Source organism: Plodia interpunctella, chromosome 9 (genome assembly GCF_027563975.2).
Source record: "Plodia interpunctella isolate USDA-ARS_2022_Savannah chromosome 9, ilPloInte3.2, whole genome shotgun sequence".
NCBI classification, from domain to species: Eukaryota; Metazoa; Arthropoda; class Insecta; order Lepidoptera; family Pyralidae; genus Plodia; species Plodia interpunctella.
In genome coordinates this window covers 3,446,020-3,471,318 of record NC_071302.1, presented here as the reverse complement: position 1 = coordinate 3,471,318, position 25,299 = coordinate 3,446,020, and the positions used below count along the sequence as shown (strand labels likewise).

Here is a 25,299-nt window from a genome sequence, read left to right as displayed (position 1 = left end):
CTTTTATAAATTAAGAGTTGGTTGCATCAGTAAACTTTGACGTTAACTTTAACTGCGCAAAAAACTGCAAAGTACGTCATTGTGTCTACACGTCAGCGCCGTGCAGTTCAGTCTATCTCAGAGTTGGCTGATGCAACTCATCGTTAGTTATGTCCACTTGTGATGATCATGTCCACTTGTGATGATTGTATGATCATCACTTACCTATAGTTTTTATGGAGTAGATAGAGCCAAGAGTCACGAAACTCGAAAGTCATGTTTAGTTTTATGGCTTACTAGCTAGACCATTACAATTCTATTAACAAAAAGTTTAAACAACTCTTCAGGTCAATCAACCAAATATCCTAACAACTCATTATGTATAAGAGACCTTAAACTGTAAACAAGCTGTAAACATGATCTTTATTAGTTTAACGCTGTTTGTACTCACCCGCACAATCAGTTCGGGTAACCTGCGAACAAACGATAGGGCAGATATATTATTATGTATTGGATGATTTATAATTAGGTAATATATGTAGGGTACGAAAGTTTTCGCTCAGGTGCGATTACTTCTGAAATACTGAAATCTTTCAAGATGCTATTTTCAAACACAACACAGAGTTTCAGAGACAAGAAGGCTTGGCATACAAACACGTAAGCACGTTACCAACGTCCCGTCACACGAAGTCTCGTTTTCCCATATAGTCCACGCATCGTGTAAAAAAAAAAACTTGTGAACGTGCGTGCTGCGTGTTTTATGTTTCATGTACCCTAGATCCGATCCCCACTCAATTAGAGCTACTCGGAGACCCGATTTCATCAATGTTATCCTTTTTTCGAAGATTTAACACATTTTCAGGATTTATTCCAGAAAACCAGAAAATAGAAAAATCGATTGATGCAGTGAACTACTATTGCGCGAAGATTCGCGTCCTTATTCATTAACATAATATTCAAAAACATAATGACTATTCTAAAACAGACAGAAAATGTATAGAATATATAAATATAAATTTGAATTTCCAGTAGAAAATTCTATAAATACTTAAATCTGTGATTAATTTGGAGCTCAAATTCTCTCACCCGAGTAACGTCGGATTATTCACGGAGATTTCTCTATTAAAGTTTACATAATATTATTGGTTAAAAGCTTAGTATATAGTCTGTGGAATATAATAATACTTATACAATTTGTCATTTAAAATATATAAATATTCTAATTACTAAAGGGGCTCAATATTTTAAGTAAATTACATTTCTAATTAATTATATTTCTAATTAACTTAAAATATTGAGCCCCTTTTGAAGCGGTGGTGGTGTAATGGTTAAGATGCCCGCCTATGGATAGAAAGGTCCCAAGTTCGAATCCTACTCGTGCCACATGAGTTGTATACCAATTTGACTCATGTATAGTAGTTTTCATCGACCAACACTTGCTTCCTATGAAGAAAAACATCGGGAGGAATGGTTTCCTGATTGATTATTATTAACTTGAGTGTGAAATGGAGAAGGCAATGCCAAACCACTTCAATGATAATGCCAAGAAAGTTTTTGTGTGTGTTTCATTCCACGTAATGACCACTACCGCCATGAGGAATACGGCTATGAAGAGATATTTCTAATTCTAAAAAACTAGATAATATTTGTGATAATGTTAGATACCTATATGAAAAACTTGAATGCCGATGACCCTGCGAAGTGGAAAAGTAAAAATAAGAAACTGGCATAGGTTCCAATACTCTATAGCTGAGATTCGTTATGACCCAGGTTCGAATCCCACTATTCTCAAATGAATTTGTGTACTGACTCATATACTAGTTGTCATACACCATCACTAACTTCTGTCGAAGGAAAACATAATAACCAAACCTACACACTGGTTGAATATTTAATTCACTGCCGCGTATGCGACTACTTTAAGATGGCGACTGCTATAAGATGGCGACTGCTATAAGATGGCGACTGCTATAAGATGGCGACTGCTATAAGATGGCGACTGCTATAAGATGGCGACTGCTATAAGATGGCGACTGCTATAAGATGGCGACTGCTATAAGATGGCGACTACTATAAGATGACGACTATCTGTAGTAGTAAGTCATGTCAGATGCCTTTAATCAACTCGAATAAAATCTGACACCAGTTAGCAATACTACACTCGATAAGAATTGTGCAACATAATTGATGTTGGAATCGGCAATGCGCTTCGATGAGAGTTGTGCTGCTGTCAAACCATTGCCACGAATATCATCTACGTTAAGCTTGTAACCAAGTACAAGATATGAAGTCCAATACAAAGCCACTCGATATCACTTATGGTATTAGATTCTAATAGACAATCCATTATCGAAGCATGTGGAATTGTGGATCATTTAAGTTCCCTTGAACCATTTTACAACTTATGATTGCGTTAATGATATACGGTTAGATTGCCTTAATTACGGTTCGTAGGAATGTTTTGGGTTTGTGTGACTATAGAGATGTTGTTCCACTTCATTATTTTACATGTTACAAGCTTTTGCCTGCGGTTTCATCCGCGTAATTTCGTTACTGTTAAACTGTTAATATTGTCAATATTTCGGGTTCTTAAGAGTTACCTTCATCCATCCAGTACTTTTTGCGTGATGCGCGAACAAATATACAGACAAAAATCCTAAAAATATATATTATAATCAATTTTCTTTAATATCTCCTATGTAGACACTTACACTTATAGTTTTATTATATGCATTATATATAAGCAAGAATGGTTGATTCTTAGGATAGGTGGCACCAGTAATACTGACTTATTTTGATACTGTCGAAATTGTTTGTCAGTATCTTTTAACGCACTATGTTCTCCAAACGATGACGACGGTGATCAGTTTAAAATTAACGTCAAAATTAACTTCAAACCTACTCTTAATAGCAATATAGCATGAAAATGAGGCTATCACAATAAGGAATATTTATTGTGAAGTATTTTTATGATTTAACTCATGTTTTAGTTTCTACTTTTATGTTTTTAAAATACGTGCGTTTTTAATTTTCACAAACTTCTTTTGAAAATAATTTTATTTCAAGAGAAAAATGTCGTCGCATTTTTCTTCCAAACGCTGGCCTTGGAGAGCCTAGCAATTATACTGAAGTGCCCTCAGCAAGTACTTAAGTGGTTTTTCGTTCAAAAGACTTACGGCGAAAATATTTCACGTTTATCGGTCAACATTCATGCAACTTGAAATCTTAAAATTTATCAAATAGTTAGGCTATTTCATAAATTTGAAAATTTCAAATTGAAAAATAATTACAATGTTGATATTTTTATGTAGGAACTTTTATTAGGTTAAAACGTGAAAGTGTATTTGTTTGCTCTTCTTCTACGTCAAAACTGAGGACAGTTTTGACGCTTGAGTATTAAGTTATGGCAAACCACTCCCATTAGTGCAAGGAAAGTCTTGTGTGTGTTTCATTCCACGTAAACCATAGTCCTCAGCCATAAGGAATACAACTATGAAAATGAATCAACTATCAAGGCTAATAAATATTGCCTTGAAACCGAAAATGAAATCAACATTTTTCTTATGGATATTACTGAAATTTTGGATAACAACAATTTTAAAATAAAATATTTTTTGGAAAAATGTAAAAAATTTTTAATCTACAAAGTTCTTGAATAAAAATTAACGAATTCTAATGCGTAACTGCGGTAAATATGCTAATGAATAAAAATATTAAGGTTTGATACAAAATAAAGTAGAAAATTTAATGCTGATTAAGGCTTCAAGGGTCTAGGCCAGGTTCGTATAATGGGCGAGCTGCTTTGACGATAACTGTGTACATTAGAAAGGTGGGATTTAATCAACGTAATAGTCGGAATTTATTGAAGAGGTCTTCAGACGTTCTCAGTTCGGCCGCAAATCTGTGTGGGCTTTGATCAAGAGAAAATAGCATTCTTTCTTTCAATATTATTGGTATATTGTGATACGATCTGGCGATATGACAAGTAGAGATAGAATACTGTGAACTTGACACGTACATGACAATGCGGGCAATCCATGTATAATCGAATGATAAGCCAAAAAAAGAAACAAAAAATAAGACAATGTTTTGTACACTGGAATCTATAAGGGAATAAAATAGAAAAATATTAGTTGGTTATACCCAAGTGTTTTCGTAAAATTAGAAACACCCTGTGAAATAAAATTAGAAAGGCCCTGTGTCCCTGTGTAATGAGATGTGTGTGATACCAAGTGCAATGAGAAAATTGAATATTATGGTATGAAATGAATATTATGGTATTTGTGACAGATTTTAAATTGTAGTTATACGTAATATTCAATAAGATTGTAGATGTAATCATTTCCACTTTGACAATTTCGGCAGCGGCTGATAGTAAGATTTTTGATACGATTTTAGACGACGACGATTTGATTTGATCGTTATCTTTAAACTGCGCAGAAAAACGCAAACGCCATTTTGTCCATACGTCGGCGGCGGCACCAGGATAAAGTCAACGTCCAAGTTAACTTGTGCAACTCACCCGGCTGAAAGTAGCCAGAGTCCCATTAAATTTCGCGATGCTACAAAGATTTTAAAGTGATTGACAATCAATAAAGCTTATTTTCTATTTATTGCTAAAGTAGAGGATCGAATCTTCCTACCTTTTGCTCAAAGGTATAAAAATTCCATCGATTTTAATTAAGATAAGCAACAAGTGATGCCCCTTAATCTCAAATGCTGTAGCAATCAACTATATCGAAAATAATCTGAATTAATGAATAGTCGATATCACAAATTCGAATCTTCAATTCAAGATATTATCTATTGGACCTTGATAAGGTTAGTGTGAACATATAATTAGTATGTTAAATGAAATTGCTTTAACATGTTAGCATTTTTTTAACTTTGCTCATTTTCAGCATTTTTTTACTATTTTAAAGCATATGTCAATCCTGGTTTAAATATGGCACAATTCTATTATTTTCACTCCATTAAAAATAAAAGCATTATCAAGGAATGTTGCGCAGCTGATTGTAAAAACATAGACAAATCTTCAAAATTTTAAGGTTTCACGCTGACCTCGGGCTTCGCGGCACCATCATTCCGAATGCAGCCGATAAGAAGGAGAGATAAAATAAAAATAAAAATAAAAATCAAGCTATGATTGAATTTCCGATTTCAAAGTGTCGACAGAAATGACATAATTAATAGTTTTAGTTAAAATACATAAAAAATATATTTTGTCTACGTAATTTTTAACTTGTTTATTTATTTGGTTATCCAATAATTATAATTTTTACAAATAATGGAAAATATGAGAAAACGATAAATAAAAATGAGCTTTTCAACCAACAAAGTAGGTATTAAAGTTCTACACAAACATTTTCACCTGGAATTAATCAATTAACAAGAGAATATAGTTAGTTTGTAATCGCCTTTATACGATCAGAAGGACCACTAAGCCTATTTCAAATATGTTGTAAAGCTACAGGGAAATAACCATTTACGTATAGTCAACTACGTGTTAAATTGTTCAGAAACTTCTATGCCCTGGTAATAGCGACGAATTTGCAATGAGTTTAGGTATATTGATGTGATATAGACTGTACTAAAGCTAAACTATTATGCGGTAATACCCACACAGTATAAAAGCTATGAAAATTAGATACTTCAAACGAATTCGCTACATAACTAAAGCAGCGCAGCTATCAATATATCAAAGTTTATAAGGACCCCTTTGTTCTCAAAAACAATATATTTTTTCTATGAATGGGTAAGTACCCTGAGGCGTGTTTTTATATATTATTGACGTAAATAATTTTATTTTGTAGAAATATTTTTATCAGTTCCCAAAAGGTGCTAAAACAGATCCTTAAGTAAGCTTCTACGTCGCGTCGTTAGCTCTTTGTTCTACTATGATGTGGACTATAAAAGAAAAATAAAGTAGATTTTATGTTAGTTATATATATAGTAGTATAGTATATTTATTAATATTAGTTAGATATATTATTTAAGTAGATGTTTCTGCGAATATTTTTCCAATCTTTCGTTCATAGCGCAGAATGGGACAAAATTAGTTTTAAACATTCGTTTTGCATTATTAATTGCTTAATATGAGTATTAAACTCGCACGTACCTTATATACGTTTTGCTAGTGACATAAAACTTGTAGATTACATGATAAAAACGAATTTACCGGAGTGTACTTATTCCGAAAGAAATGTCTTCCAGTAGACTCGCGAGCCTAATCTAATATTATAAATGCGATATTAAGTTTTTTCGTTATCTCTTCACGCTCTCTCCACTCGACCAATCTTCTTGAAATTTTGCACACATGTAGTTTGAAGTATGGAGAATCACATAGCTTTGATCCCGGAATTATATCAGTTTCCGTGAGAACTTTACGTGGGCGAAGCTGCGGGCAGCTAGTATGGCCATAATCTAATGCGGAAAACAACGGAATCACACGCCACACGCAAATTAACATCTGAATGTATATAATGATATTACAGTTCAGGACAAACAGATGACGGGACAAAAGGGCAGCGGAAACTTACGACAAGGGTCACGTTAGCATCCCTTTGTACGAACCCTAAAAAGCCTTTCGTAATGGTACTAATGAAAAACTTGCAGGAATGAAAGCTCTCCAAAGTTTCTCCGTTTTGTATTCCTATTCCTACTTTTCAATATTTATAATTGAAAAATACTTGTATTATAAATGCGAAAGTCTGCCTGTCTGTCTTTCTGTCTGTTCCACTTTCACGGCTAAAACGCTGGACCATTTTAGTTGAAATTCATTTTTTTCCAAAAGCTAGTTATATAGGTAATAAATTTGAACCATGCTTCTTGGAATAAAAACAAGATGTTAAATTTCATTATCTACTTACTGCATTGATCATAATATTAGCGATTAGAAAAAAAATATCTTATACTTAAAAGAAATATGTTATTTAAAAAATATTGTTAGTTAATTGTTACTGCTAATTGAAACAGTTGAGTCCTTAAAAAAATGTAATTCATATCGATACTTAAAAAAAATTAGGACAAATAACACAGATAGAGCCCCAAAGTAAGTTCGAGACTTGTGTTATGGGATACTAACACAACGATACTATATTTTTATAACAAATACATATATAGGATAAACATCCAAGGCCCGGGACAATCAGAAAAAGATCATTTTCCATCATGACCCGACCGGGGATCGAACCAGGGACCTCTCGATTCAGAGGCAAGCACTTTACCACTGCGCCACCGAGGTCGTCAAACTGAATTGTATGAATGGTATGAATATAAAATTGATTTAACAAGCCTTTGCTAATTTATAATATAGGGTAAGTATTTAACAGTTAAACAACGCATATGTTAGAGAAGGGATATAAAGGCAACATCATTTTGAGACTGTCGTAAACCCATGTAAGGTATGTTACGAGTGAGGACGCCGAAGTAAATATTTACCAGCTCTTATTTTAATTTCCAATTACGTGAAGCTATTAACGAACTCATGAAACGTGTGGAAGTGGAAAATTTTAATGACACTTATTACCATTTCACAACTTTTTTCCTTGGACTTTTAAAGGAAAGGTGAGTTACCTTTCCTTTAAAAGTATTCCGTTTTCATCCGACTTATTCTGGTCTCATCGCCCAAAATCTGATACTTTAGTGTGTCTGTTTTATTTTAATTATTTTCTATTCCATTCTGATAGCCCGTCTAGGAGATCAGAATAAATAATTACATTTATACATTAAAAAAAAAATACTCAATTTTTGTGACAATTTGAACACAGCATTACACGAATAGCCATGTTCGCGGTCTTTCGACGTACAAACTTTATAACGGTGCAAGGAAAGAGTCATATTTAGAGCAATATAACAAATAATAATTATTTTAGTAGGTGAAACATATCTACTCAAATTATTACTTATATTTTATTTTGTTTTAAGGTTTGGATTGAAATGTGCTATAAGCATTTTTTGGTTTTGACATCTTAGAAGCGCTGATATTAGGAAAACGGACCATCAAAAAATCATGTCATCCGAAGCTTTATCCGCGTTTTTTCGCGATAAAATGTAGTCTATTTTTCTTTTGAAGGTCTAGTCTGTATCTATAGATGTGCCTATATTCTCAAAAACTGTCCAGTAGTTTTTGAGTTTATTCGTTATTAATAAAACACAAATATTCTCTTTGTAATATTATTATTTTTGTATTAGTACTAGCTTTGGAATTACAAATATAAAATTAAAATTTTAAATGATTAGACACATTGCTTATCTTCTTATAACATTTACACATTAACAAATACACTTAAATTGTAAAATTTGTCTATTTAAATGAGGTATACAGAATTTAATATATGGCGGCCAATTAATGTATACCATCTGTGCCTCCGGTTTCACTCGCGTATCGGTTAACCGCAAGAGAAGCACAGTCTAATACGGTTAATTCTAGAGAAAGCTAATGAATTTTAAAGTATATTTTTGAGTTTCAGAAATGAGCTTATTATGGCAAAAGACATAGTTATTGCGGGCAACAGAAAAGTGATGGTATCATTGAAAAAAATTACAATGGAAATTCGATCATATCTTATGGTTGGTTGCACCGTCAACTTAACGTGCGCATGAAAACGCAAAGTACGCACTTTGTCTAAGCGTCAGCGGCGCGCCGGTTTAATTTAACAGTGTGTAAGTAAGTAAGAAATTTGCAAAAAAAAAATGTATTTACTTTTAAATTGTATTTTCTTGACTTGTTATTTTTTTAAGGATGACTAGCAAGCATTCCTGAATTACCGAAAATTATTAAGTTATGTTTTGAAATAAATATTTTAAAATAAATATTTTAAAAAATCTAGCAAGAATTTGTTTTATGAATATCATTTAGTCATTTACTTTTTTAGAAATGACATAAATTAAACAACCTAAATGTTAAATAGAATCTGACACCAATAATAGCAACATTATTATAATATTAATTTCTTAAAAATACTAAAAATATATAAACTCTAGACAAGAAATTAGAAAATAAATACAAAAAGCAGATAGAAGTTTGTGTTGACGCATAAAAATTGCCTCACATTTTACCATAAAAATATTGTTTTAAAAACTTCATCCACATCCATCATTGTTAGGATTTCTTTTCAAAGATAGATTTGATTATATTGTTTTAAGGGCCACTCTACACTAATACATTATATTAACTTGTACGAAAAACATCATAAAGTTGTCAAATAAATAAATGTCAAAAAGGACCAATTAACTAAATTCTCAAAAATATAATTAATTCAAATAAACTTAATAAAAACCTATAGGTTACATATAAAGTAACGAATGAGTTGTAAACTCATCATAAAATACTAGGATTGAAACAAAAAACAATAAAATAACTTGAGAAATCAACACAGAGTTGTCAAACGGAGATTTACCTTGTCCGTTGGAGTCAAGTGAAAACATAGCTTTAGATCAAATTTTCGTGCAACATTCTTAAGAGGAAGATTCAGAGAACAGCCTAGATTTCCCATGGGGACGAACTTTCACGAACATCACATGACAACGCCAAATATCGACAGATAACATTGAGTTGAGATAGATGTGACTTATGTACACTGTATGACGGTAGACCAGATTTTATTCAAGTTTCCTGAAGGCATTTGGAATACTCGTATTTTAAGTGAGTAGTTCAAGTCAACGTCAAATTTGACTGGTGCAACTCACCAAAAGAATATACGAAATTTTAAATATGAGTTAAATTTAATGAAAGATTATAACAAAATACAAGAGAAAATTCAAAAGTCCAAAGAATTTTCCAGAAAATTGGAGGAAAAGCAAATGGCTCCATGGAAAAGTGAGGTAAATTGCAACTAGTTTGTAAAAATTCAACAAGACGAACAAGATTACTTCGTGTTTCTAACGACGAAGTGAAAATGGAAGAATATCGGAGGAAAATTTAAAGGAAAAATATTTTAGCTCAACAAAATACACACAAGATACGCCTTGAATATATGTTTACGTTTGATGATGTTCATTAGCATTCGATCCGATCGGTGCGATTGACAATTATCCTTTTATAGTCGATTCACGCATCATCATTCAAATCATAATTGGACAAAATATATCCATCAAATTTACCAATAATTTCCTTTAGATAATTGACATTTTGATAAAAATACTTGTATGTCTATTATAATGTGTGTTTATTGTACAAAAAACACATGTTAAAAATACATACACAACAAAATGGCGGATTTATTCCATGAAGAAATGAAAAAGAATTGCTCCAATGGAAAAATGTTATATGGTTTTCCGTAAATCGTCAATGGATTCTCCGATAAATTAATTTAAGATAATAATAATTCGCAAACATAGAACAATGAACAAAGTTATCACAACTCTGCCTACATGTATAATGCTGGGTTTAAGAGGATTACTGTCAACTTGTTTAACTTTCATTACAAAGCAATCTAGTAGGTAATTGAACCCTGCTGGGCTATCTTTGGACTCACATAAGACAACACAAAATATACAGGCAAAGACAGCATTACCGAAGATAGTTGACATAGGCGGCCGGTCATAAAATTAGAGTCGAATTCTCAAAATTTAAAGGTTATTTTTTACGCCAACTCGCGGCATAACTACAAATAGAAAAAAAAAACACAAAAATATTTTTAACTTTTGAGTACAATACCAAAGATTTTGGTATTTTGATAGATATGTATCTTACAAATTATTATAAATGTGAAAGTTTTTGAGGACTTCCATATCATTCACGCCAAATCTACTAGACGGATTGTTATGAAATTTGGTATATGTGTAGAACATAACCTGTAATAATACTTTTAATTTTTATCCCGAAATTCCCACGACAGCGAATCCCTGGGGCGCAGCTAGTTGTTTATAAATAAGCTAGTAAACCATTTCATATTAATTTGAAACTTTTAAGCTATGAGAATATATTTATTGAATGGTTGAGGTAAATCTAAAATTAGTTTTAGATTTGGGTCGTTTTGCCTTAAACTTTTTCCCAATAACGGTAACCCTCTAAGTAATTAGCAAAATAATTAAAACAAAATAGGTCTGTATTTAGTAATTAAATTTCACTTTTAACGTATGTAAACTAGTAATCTATTAATTACTCATGACATTAGCTTTTACTATTAGGTTAAAATATAACCATATATAAAAAATAAGCTGAAATGGACAACAAATAAATGGACAACACTCAACGGTCCATATTAAGCTCAACGCTTGTTTTTAGGGCCCGATAAACACTAACATCGAAACAGACACAAAATTTTGTGATCACCTACAGATAGCGGACGGGCTTAGTAAGCACTACGCCAAGGAGATCGTTCTCAAGACATGGCTAATGGTTGGTTAAAAAGATCGATAATATTCAAACACCCGACACCAATATGCTATTAAAATTTAAATAGAATCAGGTGCTTAGCATATCTCTTTATTAAAGTCACTAAATCGGTAAATTCTGTACATAAAGTTCCCTATTCACAGGCTAAACCCACTCATTGATTGTAAGGAATATTAACAAGCTTATTTGGCTGGGATGAGGATTACACTTCACTCGAGATAAGATTCAAGATGTAAGGACGGGATACGTAGGGCGAAGGGTAATGAAATCAAAGAAATTATACAAGGATTTTGAGATTCCTACTACTAAATCTATTTTTCTGTTAGACCTGCGCGTCGCTGACATTTAGACAAAACATTCAGTAATTATAACATTCTCAAATTCAAATCATTTATTCAGAAATTAGACCTTCACAGGCACTTTTTCTCGTCAATATTTATAGTTATTTCTCACAAGCTACACAAACTACTGGCATTTCGGAACGACCACTGCTGAGAAGAAATGCCGAAAGAAACTCATTTGAACAGTGTTGGTCCCTATCATGCCAGATCGGCTTACCATTATTGTTTCTTACAATGTTTTTTTTTTTTTCTTTCTAATAATATATATAAGTACATAATGTACATAATCAAAAGGTATATCAAAACAGGTTATGATTGTGATCCGAGTGCTGATTATAATATATATATATATTAATTGTGTTTCGCATCGATATATATATATATATATATATATATATATATATATATATATATATATATATATATATATATCGATGCGAAACACAATTAACTTACATGAAAATATATGAGAAACGAGATGACCAGTTCCCTCTGGCAGCACCCGTTCACGAGTTGACGCATGGGACAGCCATCGCGTAGCTCAACCATAATAGAGGGAACCTCACGACCCGGCCCACGACGCCACCACCAGATTGACCATTTGAGTGAGCATGACACTCTCGATTCCCATGACTTCATAGAATATTGAAATTAATGAAAGATTCGATTGTGATTTTACGACCACGTAAAATCACAATCGAATCTTCAAAATTATAAGGTTTATTTTTACGGTAACCCCAGGCTTCGCGGCTTCATACCCTGGAATGCAATAATGAAATATTTGTTTTGTTTTTTCGTCAGATAAGGGAGTCATGGCCGGGCTATTTTTTATTCACATTATTACATAAAGCTGGGCGAAAACATTGTAATTCTTAGACATATCTCAGCGTTGCGTTGAGTAATAAAATATGGAGCTCAGTGAACTCGGCTGGCGGGAAGCCAACGATACTTGTGTAAAACTGCGGCTTCGCTTACAATTTTATTAAAGTCGGGTGTTCCTATTTCGTCGCACGTGTTCCAGTTTCGATATACCGGGTGGTTTTTAAACGAAAGACAGCAGATTAGAGCAGGTATACAAAGAAATCTGTAACAAATATTCTCGCACCTTGAGCCCAAAATGTCGCGTACACGCATGCGCTTTAAAATGAATTTCCTTCCGCGTACTCTAAGTTTGTTTAACGAGCTCATGCCATGGTTTTCCTCATATACTACTACAACATGGAGTTCTTTAAAAAGGGCGTGAAAATATTTATTCAGGGCGCGCGCGCGTGTGAGGCGGCAGGCGTCCATAGGCTATGGTGACCACTTACCATCAGGGGTGTCGCGTGCCTGTTTGCTTGATTTAGTTTTAAAAAAAAATAATCTTTACAATACATAAGTAAATACAAGTGCGACCAGTATTTGAACTGCGCTGTAGGTACAGCTTGTGTGTAATTCATTAGTAATCTATTTCCATTTCAAATTGCATTCACATGCAAAGCAGTTTCAATTAATAGATTGTATACTGAACGATTGTATACTCGAATGTACCTAAACGTAGAAATATTTCGAAATGTGTCTGAAAGACAATAACTACGCATTTGTATTTTGGTATTTTTATGCATCCCGAACTACAAAACGGTATAGTGGTTGTGTGATCTTTATCCATCATGTCATAATCATTACTTTGTGTCAGCCCTGTCAATAAAGATCTTCCCTTTATTGATAGGGTTGACACAAAGTAAGAAATTATGAAAAAATAAATTTGTAGTCAATATGCTAATAAAAAAATCATCATCAGCCATTTAATCATCCCCACTTGACTGCTAAGGCTGGCTTCCCCTATATGGAAGGATAAGAATAGTGGGTATGCACCATGCGGGCACAATACCGGTTGGTGGGTTTTAACAACTGCGATGAAGCACGGTCCTCCGTGCTAATGATGAATAATGGGTGACTAAAAGAAATTATCTAGAACAGGAGTTCTAGATAATTTCTTTTAGTCACCCATCCAATGATCGACCAAAACAAGAGTCACTTAACCGTCACTATCGCAGGTCGAGCGCTACAACCATTACACCATCGAGCTCCTCAATCTATATATAAAAGATACATAATATGGCAAGGCATTTAATTGAATGTTTAAAAGTCACTTTAAAATTCAGTACCTATGTAAATATTTCCACAAGTCTGAGTCAACTTGTCAGTAATAAGATAATTTGGGAAGGGAGCCGACCCTATAAGACACATTACTGCAAGAATTTAAATTAAAAAAACTTGTGTTTTAAGTGGTTCTTTCTTCCCGCAAAATAGCAACACCTCACATTTTTATTGATTTGTTTTCTTTCTTCGTGAAAGAAAAATAAAATAAAAATAATAAATATAAATAAATATAAATATATAAAGACAAATCACACAGATTGAGCTAGCCCCAAAGTAAGTTCGAGACTTGTGTTATGGGATACTAACTCAACGATATTATATTTTAAAACAAACAAATATATAGATAAACATACAAGACCCGGGCCAATCAGAAAAAGATCCATTTCATTCCATCATGACCCGACCAGGGATCGAACCCGGTTATATATATACATATATATCTTTTATATATATACATATATATAAAAGATATATATGTATATATATATCACAGATTATCCACACTAGACATACAATTTTACTAGAAAGTAATTATAGTTTTCCAATACTTTTTTCTGGGATAAGTCCTTCCCCGTACTCCCAATTATATGTACTCGAAATTTTATAACGATCTGTTTAATAGATAAAGCGATAAAGAAAAATAAAGAAAAATCATTTATTTTACTAAAATAATACGTCGATGTCGTAAATAATAAATGGAAGGTGATGTGCCATTAGACAAACGCGCATTTATTGATATTCAAAATGCAATAAAGCTGTGAGTGGTATGACAAATATTTTCTATACGTTCAATGGAGCCTTACAGAACAAGAATATTGCTTTTTTGAAGACGATTATTGCTTTGTTTTTTTGTTTCTTTCTCCATCTTCACTAGATAGGAAATTAATCAGTTTGTTTTTTATTTTATTTACTTGATGAAGTTGTTGTAAACTTTTTTCATTCCTTAATTGTAATATTGCCTTTTCTGAAATTTCAGTATATTGTGATATATAATGCGATATTTCATGATAAACACGTTTGATTCATACATTTCATAGATATTTGTATATATTATTATAACTTGGGGCCTGTCCTGGCATCGACATCGTTAGGGTAAAAAGAAGATAAATATTTGTATTTTTGTATCTTAGTTTTTTTTTTGTTTGTAATGAATGAACTCAAAAACAAATTTTTGACGAGATTTGGCACAGAGATAAATTCAGTAGGACGAAACCGAGTAACATAGGCTAAATTTTTTTATCAGAGCGTAGCCGGGCCGGGCCGCTTGTAAATTATAAAGATGCAAATAAGCACACATTAAAATCAAAGCGAATTCATGTCTTACATCGTATTTACCAACCGTTAATATTGTGTGTACAAATCACAATTGATGACATTCAGTTCAATTTACGCGAGTGTTATCTTGAGGTCAAGTAATGACTGCCATTGAAACAATGAATGTAATAGCACACATGCGGTTTTGTTATGGCTTTACGTGTTGAGAATCCTTACATTCTATATAATAAAGTTCTCTAGCGCGTCTGTCCGTATGTTCGCGATAAACTCAAAAACTACAAAAGTGTGATTCCCAAGGATTTTTTATGTTTGCATCCGAGCAAAGTCAGGACGGATATTATATATTTATCTCTTTACATAAGAAATATGTATTTTATTTATATGACGATGCTGATCTATGAGGCTTATAACTTATAATTCCTGCCCTAATAGGCCTATCGCCAAGTTTTTATTCTTGGTGATCTATGGGCTACCACCTCTATATATTCCTGTTGGTCTCGTACGAGGCGATTAAGGGATAAAAAGTCTAAAAGTTCCGGTGCATCAAAGCCGAGAATTAAACAGGAAGATGATATTTTATTTCTAATATTGTAAGACTCAGAAACAAATCGGCCCACTAAAAAATTTTATGCAGGGTACCTACGTGCCCTTTTATCTCATTGACAAAAACAAGCAATCTAGGCCCTTAAATTTTATCAGTTTGAAAAACCATTTCTAAAACTAGACTAGCGCAGACGATAAACCCGTAAAATCCGTTCATATAGAGGATACATAAAAATCCATGCGTTGAAGAGACGATAATATAAATACGTCGTTCGCCGCATCAAACAACCCGCGTAATCGACCGAACGGCAAACATCTGCAAATCATTCAGTAATAAAACAACATCAATAGTGCCGACCGATTTCCATTCATAGGTTAGGGTTGCCACTTGGAAAAAATGTATTTAATTTTTATTTTATATAAAAGCGCGTTTTTCACATATAACGTATATGTATGTTGTTCTGTCCCTATATTGTATATTGTTCTGTTCGTAAGAAGGACGAGGGGATCGCGGCCACCCACGCCAAACTATCTACAAAAAAGGCTGAATAAAAGTTGTTTCACAAATTGGTACGTTAAGTAAATCTTGAATATACTGTATTGTTCAATAATAAATACATTTTAAAAAATCCTGGGCTGATCTGGCATTATTATACTTCTAGCGATATTCGCGATACCTTAAAACACTAGCTTTAAACCCCCCTGGAAAATATTTCCAAATATTTCCACGTATATTTAACCCGATTGTAGCATACATCTGTAGTTACACAATACAATAAAGTTCGACAAAATGGCGTAAATAGGGTTATTAAGTGCGCGTTACAACAAAAACCTAACACAGTGGTTTATCGATAAATAGGAACGAATGCGCACGTGAAAATGTTTTGTTAAGAACATTATAATTCATTACGTGCATTTATCCAAAGTACTGGCATGCAAAACTCCATTGACATTTTTAAGCCCAAAAAACAAATTCAGTTGGTATCATTTTACGTGGTACATTTTACGCATAACTGGACAAAATGAACGAGTACACGATCTGCAATAGAACATCCAGCGTTTTTTGTACCGAATTCCGCCAAAGCGAGGTTCCCGGGCACTAGTAATAAAACAAGTGGATATGAAACCGAAGCAAAGCTGGTGTATACAAAATACGGGAAATGACGATTTTCACTATAGATTTTTTCTGAATGTATGTTTTATCCTTTGTATTCTATTCCTGTCTTTTGACTTTGTTACACTTGTAGTTTTTTCAATGTATTAAACTGAGTTTTCAATGCTGAATAGTGAATCTAGTATACAAGGATTTTATCTCAAAAATACTGGCACAAAGAAATCTTTGCACTGAAATAAACACTATTTTTCTACTTTGCTTTATATTCTTTTCCTTTACTTAAGTCTTTGTTTCAAATTGAAAACAATTAAAAACAAGAACTTTATAATTTATACTGTTAATATATATATTGGTTAATGAAATTAATGAACAAATTGATCTGTTGACCTAATTTTTCTTTTAAAATAACATGTTCTATTTTCAAAATGTTCAGCTCAAATTCTAAATATACACAACCCTGTGAAGACCGACAGTAATGTTAATATAGTTTGATGAAGTCTTTTTATAGATACTTTGATTGTACTATGTGCAGGCTTTCTTTGTGTAATACTTAGTAAAATTATAATATTGTAAAATTTTAGTAGAATGACAACACTAACAAAAAAGGTTTCCCTAAATTTTGTAATTAAATTATTACAATAATAGAGAACGGTTAAGATGTTTTGACAGGTATTGTCTGTTATTTGAAAAATAAATCACGTGAAAATCATAAAGATAATGACAGAATCAAGTAAATGATTGAGGCCTAAGATCAGGTCTAAGTTCGAATGTGCAACCTTCATACATATTTCTTTTTTATAATAACCTCAGGCTTCGCAGCGACACAGCTCCAAATGCAACCGAGAATACGCGAAGATGAAAGGGAGACGGCTAAACTTCCGCCGCTTTTATCCATATATCAAGTCATCTAAAGTATTTCGACCCCTTCGTATCAAAACGCCAAATTCTTCAGGCAACTTCACATCCCATCTTATGAGCGCATACCTATCTGGAATATCGTAGACCCATCTTATCTGGCCAATTCAGTAAGGCCTTGCGGTCAAGATAGTGTTTTTTGAGCTGCTTTTATATATTTATAGTGATCTTAACATAGGTATTATCTAACTTTGGAAGTTTTATTATAAGGTAAGTAGTATCGTATTATAAGGTATTTAAAATTTCAATGATTTCTTGTTTGATAAGTAAATTGTTCTTGATCAAAATGATTAATTTAAATATCCATAATGCACGGGAATCGACTCGACATTGACTGCGTTTGAAATATTAACGTACAGTGTGACAGATTTTCGAAAATATCGAACGCTTAGACTTACCTGAAATGAAAAAGACACATTATATCAATTAACTACAAGGAGAGACATATACAAAAGGGCCTTTATTTATACCTATTTTATGACTAATTCATAACCAAACGACTGCTATTTAATATATAGATAAGCTTGGACCAATATTTTTTTTTACACAATTTTTTGTTTTTTTTCACCGAAGCAAAATTCAAGGGGACGAAGCCGTGTTTAAATAATCGGTAAAATGTCAAGTTGAGCCGTTAAAGGTATCCGATAAAATATTTGATCGGGCTGAGAATCAAACCAAAGATTTTCAATCACTGCAACACTGTCCATATTCTATCAAGGATTGTTAATTCATGAAACACACGAGCTCATCTCCAAGAGAATGTAAAATCTTGAAAGTGTGTGAAAACAAAATTGTATAATATTTATCTGGGTCAAGGCGGCAGATACCATCGACGATATATAATGTCTCACCAGTCCTGATGGAAGATTGTTCGCCACTGAATTGAGGTTAATAAAACGAGCTCGCCTTTGACGAAATTCTTTTGTTGAATGTATTTTTCCTATGTGACACGAATGTATCTGTCGGCATTTACTGAAATTGTATTATCGATATAATAATCAAGCGTGAATCGGATTCGAACTATGGACCGCGTGAAATAACTATGAGCAATACGCGTTCTTTTAGATAATGTCTTTCATATGCTTAACTTTTACAATTTCGATTCACACTTGACCATTATTATTTATATAGTTTGGGCTGGACTCGATCAGATCAATGCTGTGTGAATAACAAAATTTTATTGAATGTTCGAAACTTTGCTCGGTTAGAATAGCAGAGCACATTGATCGAATTCAAGCCTACAGTTTCATACATAATACGAATGTTTCTAGAATGTACTGTGAACTTAAAAGTACACAATAAGGAAAACGTCAAGAAAAACACACTTTTTGTATCAGGTGGTGGTTGACGAATAAACAGACGTAACAAAAGAGTTTCGTACAATGCTTGTAAAGCGATAATATTTCAGAGGAAGCACGTATATCTCCGAATACGATAGACAGATTAAGATTTTTTACGCATTTACAACTTGGCTCCTTGCCAGGAACCTATAAAACGAATGACGCATCCATCGAGGAGGAACTAAAGTTAAGCTGGTGGCATAGAAATCGCGGAAGCGGTTGCTGAAGCGATTCATAAATACGAGTATTATTGGTGTGTCTATATTCACTTTCTCCGTACTATAAGTCGTAGCGCTTCGAGGGCGCATTTTAATAATAACAATAATATAAAGAGAAAAGATCTAGTGGACATAACATTTAATAGAATCTTATTTTATATGGTTTCATCTGAGCGAAAACGGAACGGAGCGCCATTGCCGTATAATTACTTATACCTTTTAGATTCATATAAATGTTGTATTTTTCTAACTATGTTTTGCATAGTAAGTATTTTAAAATGACGAAGGTTTTTGCGGATATCTAATGTACAACAGTAATTCACGAGGTATGTATAATTCGCTGTTTTTTATGCACAAACCTTTCTTATTTAATTGTAAGTAAAGCTATAAAAAAAGAAAGTTGAGAAACAGACAGATACTATGTCGTGATTTAAATTAATAAACACACGTAAGTGTATGTATTTTGTTAATTTGAAAAATATTTTAAACATAAATTTATAAATTGTGTTATAATGTTAATAAGATTTTTTAATTTTAATAACTATTTCAAATATTTTATATACCTATTGGTATGGAAAATAGTAACTACTTATTAATAATGCCGAAATTACAACCTAAAATTAAAAGGATAATTGACTATTTTAAATTGGCGCATGTACGCGCTTAAGTCCCTGATTTAGTTCATTTAATAAGGTCTAAGCCCAAATCGAAGGGGCATCCTACACATTTTCTTTTGTCTGCAAATTGTTACCATCCGAAAGAAAATATTTGGATCATTAAAGTCGTTACGGGGGAGTACTGGCAATGATATTTACGTCAGTTGTTGGTACCTTAATGTAACGTTGTGTTGTAACAGTCAACATTGACGTTAACTTTAACCTGCACAGAAAACGGCAAAGTACATCATTTTATCAAAGACGGCAACGCGCAGGTTAACGTCTCAAAGTTGATTGGAGTAACATTTTGCCAAAGAAATAAAAACCAATTGTATTTTCATTATATACAAATTAAAAGAAAATCTTGAAATATTTTTATTAGACTTCATTATTCGAAAGGAGACACTTAAACTAAAAATAGAAAAAAATATACGTATTTTTTACACTTATGATATTAAGGCCTCTTAATATCATAAGTGTAAACATGCTTTTTTTGTGTAATTATTTCGAAGCTTTTCATTTACTTTTGACCTTAGTATTCTGTTTTGTTCCACAAATAGAACAAATGACATCCGATAAGGAAGCATTCAGAGAAGAGATGTTTATGCAAACAATAGCCGTATAATTTACCATCCAGGGTTGCCATTAGGAATAAATATGTTGTATGTGGCGGCGTATAAGTTGTTCGATAAAATGGTTCGCAGTTCAAGCAATTATCTCAAATGTATTAATAGTCTAGACACACTTGTCATTTAATCATGTAATAAAATATAATATCGGTGATCTTGTAATCTTGGAAACGTAAATAAATTACTGGTAGAGAAATTACTCTGAAGTTAAATTGCTGTCGTTATGAAAATAAAAAGCAGTATATCACTTAATCAAGTGTTATACATTTTGCATTAAATAAAATCGTAATTGCTTTTACACGCTTCATTTCCTTGTCACATAACATTTTTGTGTTCACGCATCATATTTGTGCAGTTGGAAATAAAATCTAACTAAATTCTTATCTCATTACCGTTGAAAAAGAAATTGAAATTCTCAGGTGTAATGCTGATTAAAATTACAATTTTAGGATAAAATTAAATTAATGCTGGAAGACATTAGATCTCCTATCTTGTATGACCTGTGTGATAACATTACGGGAGCCGAACCGTTAAAAGTAATAGGGGCAGACGGGACAAAGTCTCTTCATTACAAAATTCCAGAAAATTCTTTGTAATTTTCAGTTCAAATATATTTATAATAACACCACTTTATTTTCCAGAAATCTATTGCAAAAATATTGAATAAACATAGTTGTAGGTACTTGAATGCCTTGAAACCTAGGTACAATTAGTATGCTTTCAATTTTCCCCTAAGAATAATGTAAATTAAAATTTATATTAAAACAAGCCAAAAGCAGATTAGGTGATAAGGTCCATGGGATCGTAATCACAACCACAGCAAATGGAGAAGGCAATGGGAAACCACTCCATTAATATTGCCAATAAAGTCATGTGTATTTCATTCTACGTAATGACCACGACCCTCAGCCATACAGAGATAACGCTCAAGAGTAACATAACATACCTACCTAGTTACTTACACACTAGTTAGCACTAGTGTATTAAATAAATATTTAAACATTTAAACTGTAAAATATACATTAGTAAGAGAATGTCGTAGTTTAAACATACTCTAGAAGTATCAATCAAATGGTACCATAAATTCTTGGTTCCTTCTTAACTCTGTCACTCAATATTCTCGTCTATAAAATTAATTTAATTAAATTGAATAAAAGTCCTTGATCGAGCTTAGATGCCCGTTGTTTCTGAAGTAGGTATAGATTACAACGAAGCTTTTAAAGTCAGGCAGATGTTTTGATTAAATATGTATTTAAATTACTAGCTTTTACCTACCACTTCACTCGCGGTACTTATTTAGGCTTTAACTATTCCAATAAGATTTTATTTATTTATGTAGATACACAATAATGTTAATATAATATTTTTTTTACATTAAACTACAAGTAAATAAATATAAAAATTAAAATTAATTAAAAATAACTGGATTACTGCGACTAGCAATTTTTATTTTTCCTTTATTAATTCTTAATATACTCTTTCATTGATTCTTTTCTTGATATTTTTTGCATATTGCATATAGATTATTTCTTGCGACAAATTTTTATCATATTTATTTTATATAACCCGAACGGCTTTGCACGAGTGCAATATTATATAAACCTTCCTCTTGAATCACTCTATCTATTTAAAAAAACCCGCATCAAAATCCGTTGCGTAGTTAAAAAATCTAAGCATGCATAGGGACAGACAGTCAGCGGAGAGCGACTTTGTTTTATACTGAGGCAAATTATATACACAAATAATTATTATACCACAGACATAATATATTACTCAACGCCACTAACAAATACTAAATTCTGATTCAGAAGACGTAGGCATATGCGTAGGAGACTATAATTTAATTTATATTCAAAGTTTTAATTTATTTGTAAACCATATTGAAATTGGCTCAGCTTTATAAAAAATGCGAAAAGAGACAAACTCAAATAATTTTCTCATCATATAAATGTGATAGTTTATAAGGAATTAATACGCAATAATACGTGTTTTTTTACTATTTCACGCAAAATCTTCAAGACGGTATATACGGTACCGGACATAGGGTACTTTTTATCCCGAAATTTACTTTTACAAAAAGCAGTATTTGTATTGATTGATACACAAGAGAATTCTCCTCTTTCAAGTATTCGTTTGGCATCATTATAACTGTGTCATTAAAAGTTTCATAATTAATTATGTTCAGGTGTTTGTGATCGGTCTTCGTTTCGGTCATTAATGTAATCAACCTTAGTGTAATGGATAAATTTGATAGGAGCGATTTTAATTAATAATTTTTCCATTTGTTTTGAAATCTACATCAAGCTATAATGCACGTAAATTATAATCTCGATGTAGATTTTGAGAGGGAAAAATACATATCTTTCTGTCTCTCATCTGAGCATTTTCTTGGTTGCTTGCGCAGCCATTGAGCGTTGGAACCCAGGATGTACGTAATCTATTGTAATATAAATCGGATTCATTGCAATTAACTATTACATAGGCGATTTTTCCATGATTTGGGTAGTTTGATGTGCTATTGACTGTACGTGAGACAGTGTATATAACACACCTATTCACAGCAAAGCAATTAATTTCGCTTATACAACTTCGTACTCTGTAGTATACCTACATGTATACGTGGACTGGTTGAGAACGTGGATTTCGTTCAATAGAGCTAATAAAGTCACTGTTGTTAAGGCTAGTGCACACTAGAGCAGGAAATGGTGCCCCAATTTTTAAGGAAACTCCCAACACTGGAGATCGTAGATGGGCGTTATCCCAGTATTTGCCCATAAACCCATCTATGCTTGCGACTGTTGTAAACTTGAAATTAATTGCTATCAATTGCAAAATTTCATGATGATACTCCTTTTGAATTTCTAAACTAGTTCGGATTTTTTATTTATGTAGTACCTATTTAATACAATTAGAAATATCCGCAACAATGCTTCGTCAGAAAGTGTACAGAAATGCATCCGCCAATCAAATATTTTATCAAAAATTTCAAATATTTTTCGTCAAAAGTTCGGAATTTAAAAGAAATAATTGTATTTATTTCTATTTTAAGGATGACGACAGCGACAGCTAAAAATTCTGATTTGATTTTTTAAATTTAACATTACAATATTGGAACGTTAATGACTTTTGAAACACGGAAAATATTAGGCATCAGTATGATTGGTTTCCTTAATAAGCGGCCATTGTGGTATTAGTATGTTATCGCATATTTATTTGTTCGTAACAGTCTAGACAGTAAGCTTATCAGTCACCAGTTAGGTGACCTTGACCTGACCTATAACCTTTAACATGGAATATGAAAGAGCAGCCAAATCCACCTTTGTAACTATTTTTTAGACTACAAATATAGTTACTATTTCGTTTTGTGAACAACAGAATAGAACATTAAATTGTGTACATCAATATGAAACGTGCCGATCTTGCATCCACAATAAAAAAAACTCTTAAATTTAACACTTCCCAAAAAGTGCTAAACCACGTACTTACAGCTAAGAAACACTTGAACGGAGTAGAGCCGTCCGAACAGTTTTAAAGTTTGGGTTCCGCACCTGAGAACTCTGGGGTAAACCAAGAGAAAGAATAATTCGCGCAGACAGCGCTCAGGGAACATGTCAACAACTTTCATTCGTCCAGGAATTTATTTTACCGCGATTGCGTCCAGTTGGGAAAATTGTAAGACGGTTTAAACTTTTGAATTCTCTGTTTTTTTTAAGAACATCGTTTTTGTTAGTGTAATTCTTCGCAAGTTTTCTGCTCAGGTGATTTTTATACGATTATTTTTATTCGTGTTACTATTCTTTCGTAACGAGTGTGTATTATAGAATTTGTTCAAGTCGCCTAAAGGCATCTGACATAATTTTTGCCGTCTTGTTTGTTTGCATCTTGTGGAAAGTATACTCATAAATACATGTAAAATTAATAAGTAGTCAATTTATCCATTTTCATTGACACAATATTAAAGAAAAAAAAAAAGATATATGTACTCAATTTGCTTCTTGAATGGCGAATATTTGTAATATTCCTTGAGCAGGTAAAAGGCAGATAAAATCTATATTGTGGTAAAATATCTTAGTATGTACTAGCTAGTTTTAATAGTATTTTTAATGGATTAAAGTACAATTATGTTTTTAGCTCAATCTTTTCATGAAAAATATTTGTTTCATCAATTTTCTCCAACTTTGCAGGTTCAACGCTGTTTTAGTTCTGGATCGATCGATCACAACTTTATCCTTAACAATATTAAAAAAATAAAAAATAACACTTTACGATTAGTATCCACAAAAAGAGCAAATCTAAAGTTCTAAAGTAAAAAAATATAGTGTTTTTTAAACTTCCGCGTTTTGATAACATTATGTATATAAAAATTATATTTACAAGGTCATCTACACGTGCACAGCTAGTCCATTGCGTGTTCATTGTGATCAGACCAATAATTGGGCGGGAGTACACAATACGGTGCTCAGTAGCCTACACACAGCTTTATACCACTGACGAGTTTGCGTTCATTGTGTATGTGCCTTATTATATGTGTTGATCCATCATTGTTATCGAGTTATTGTTCGAATCTCAGTTCGAAAATAATTAGTTTTTTTTTTTTAAACAATGACAGCCGTTCGTTTTGTGCTAGTATTCTTCCGAACATAACATTTCATGGTCATGGAGGATTTTTTATTCGAAAAAGGAACAAGTTATATTCAATAAAGATAAATTGCCATTTAAATGGTTTGCAGAACTTGCGTATTACCTATATTTCAGAATGAGAGTACATAGGTAAGAAGCAAAAAGCCATGAAATTTAAAATATTTT

The 25,299-nt window shown here is 32.5% G+C and overlaps 1 protein-coding gene across 5 annotated transcripts in view; it reads right to left on the bottom strand.

The window, feature by feature from the left end:
- LOC128672307 (angiotensin-converting enzyme-like protein Ace3) overlaps positions 1-25,299 on the bottom strand; it is a 149,807-nt gene that overhangs the window by 61,783 nt on the left and 62,725 nt on the right. For 4 of the 5 annotated variants that reach the window (XM_053749360.2, XM_053749363.2, XM_053749361.1 and 1 more), the window contains exon 2: positions 431-452. The exons of the other annotated variant lie outside the window; for it this stretch is intronic. The gene's annotated coding sequence lies outside the window, so the exon portion shown is untranslated. The remainder of the gene's footprint in view (positions 1-430; positions 453-25,299) is intronic. 5 annotated transcript variants of the gene reach the window in all.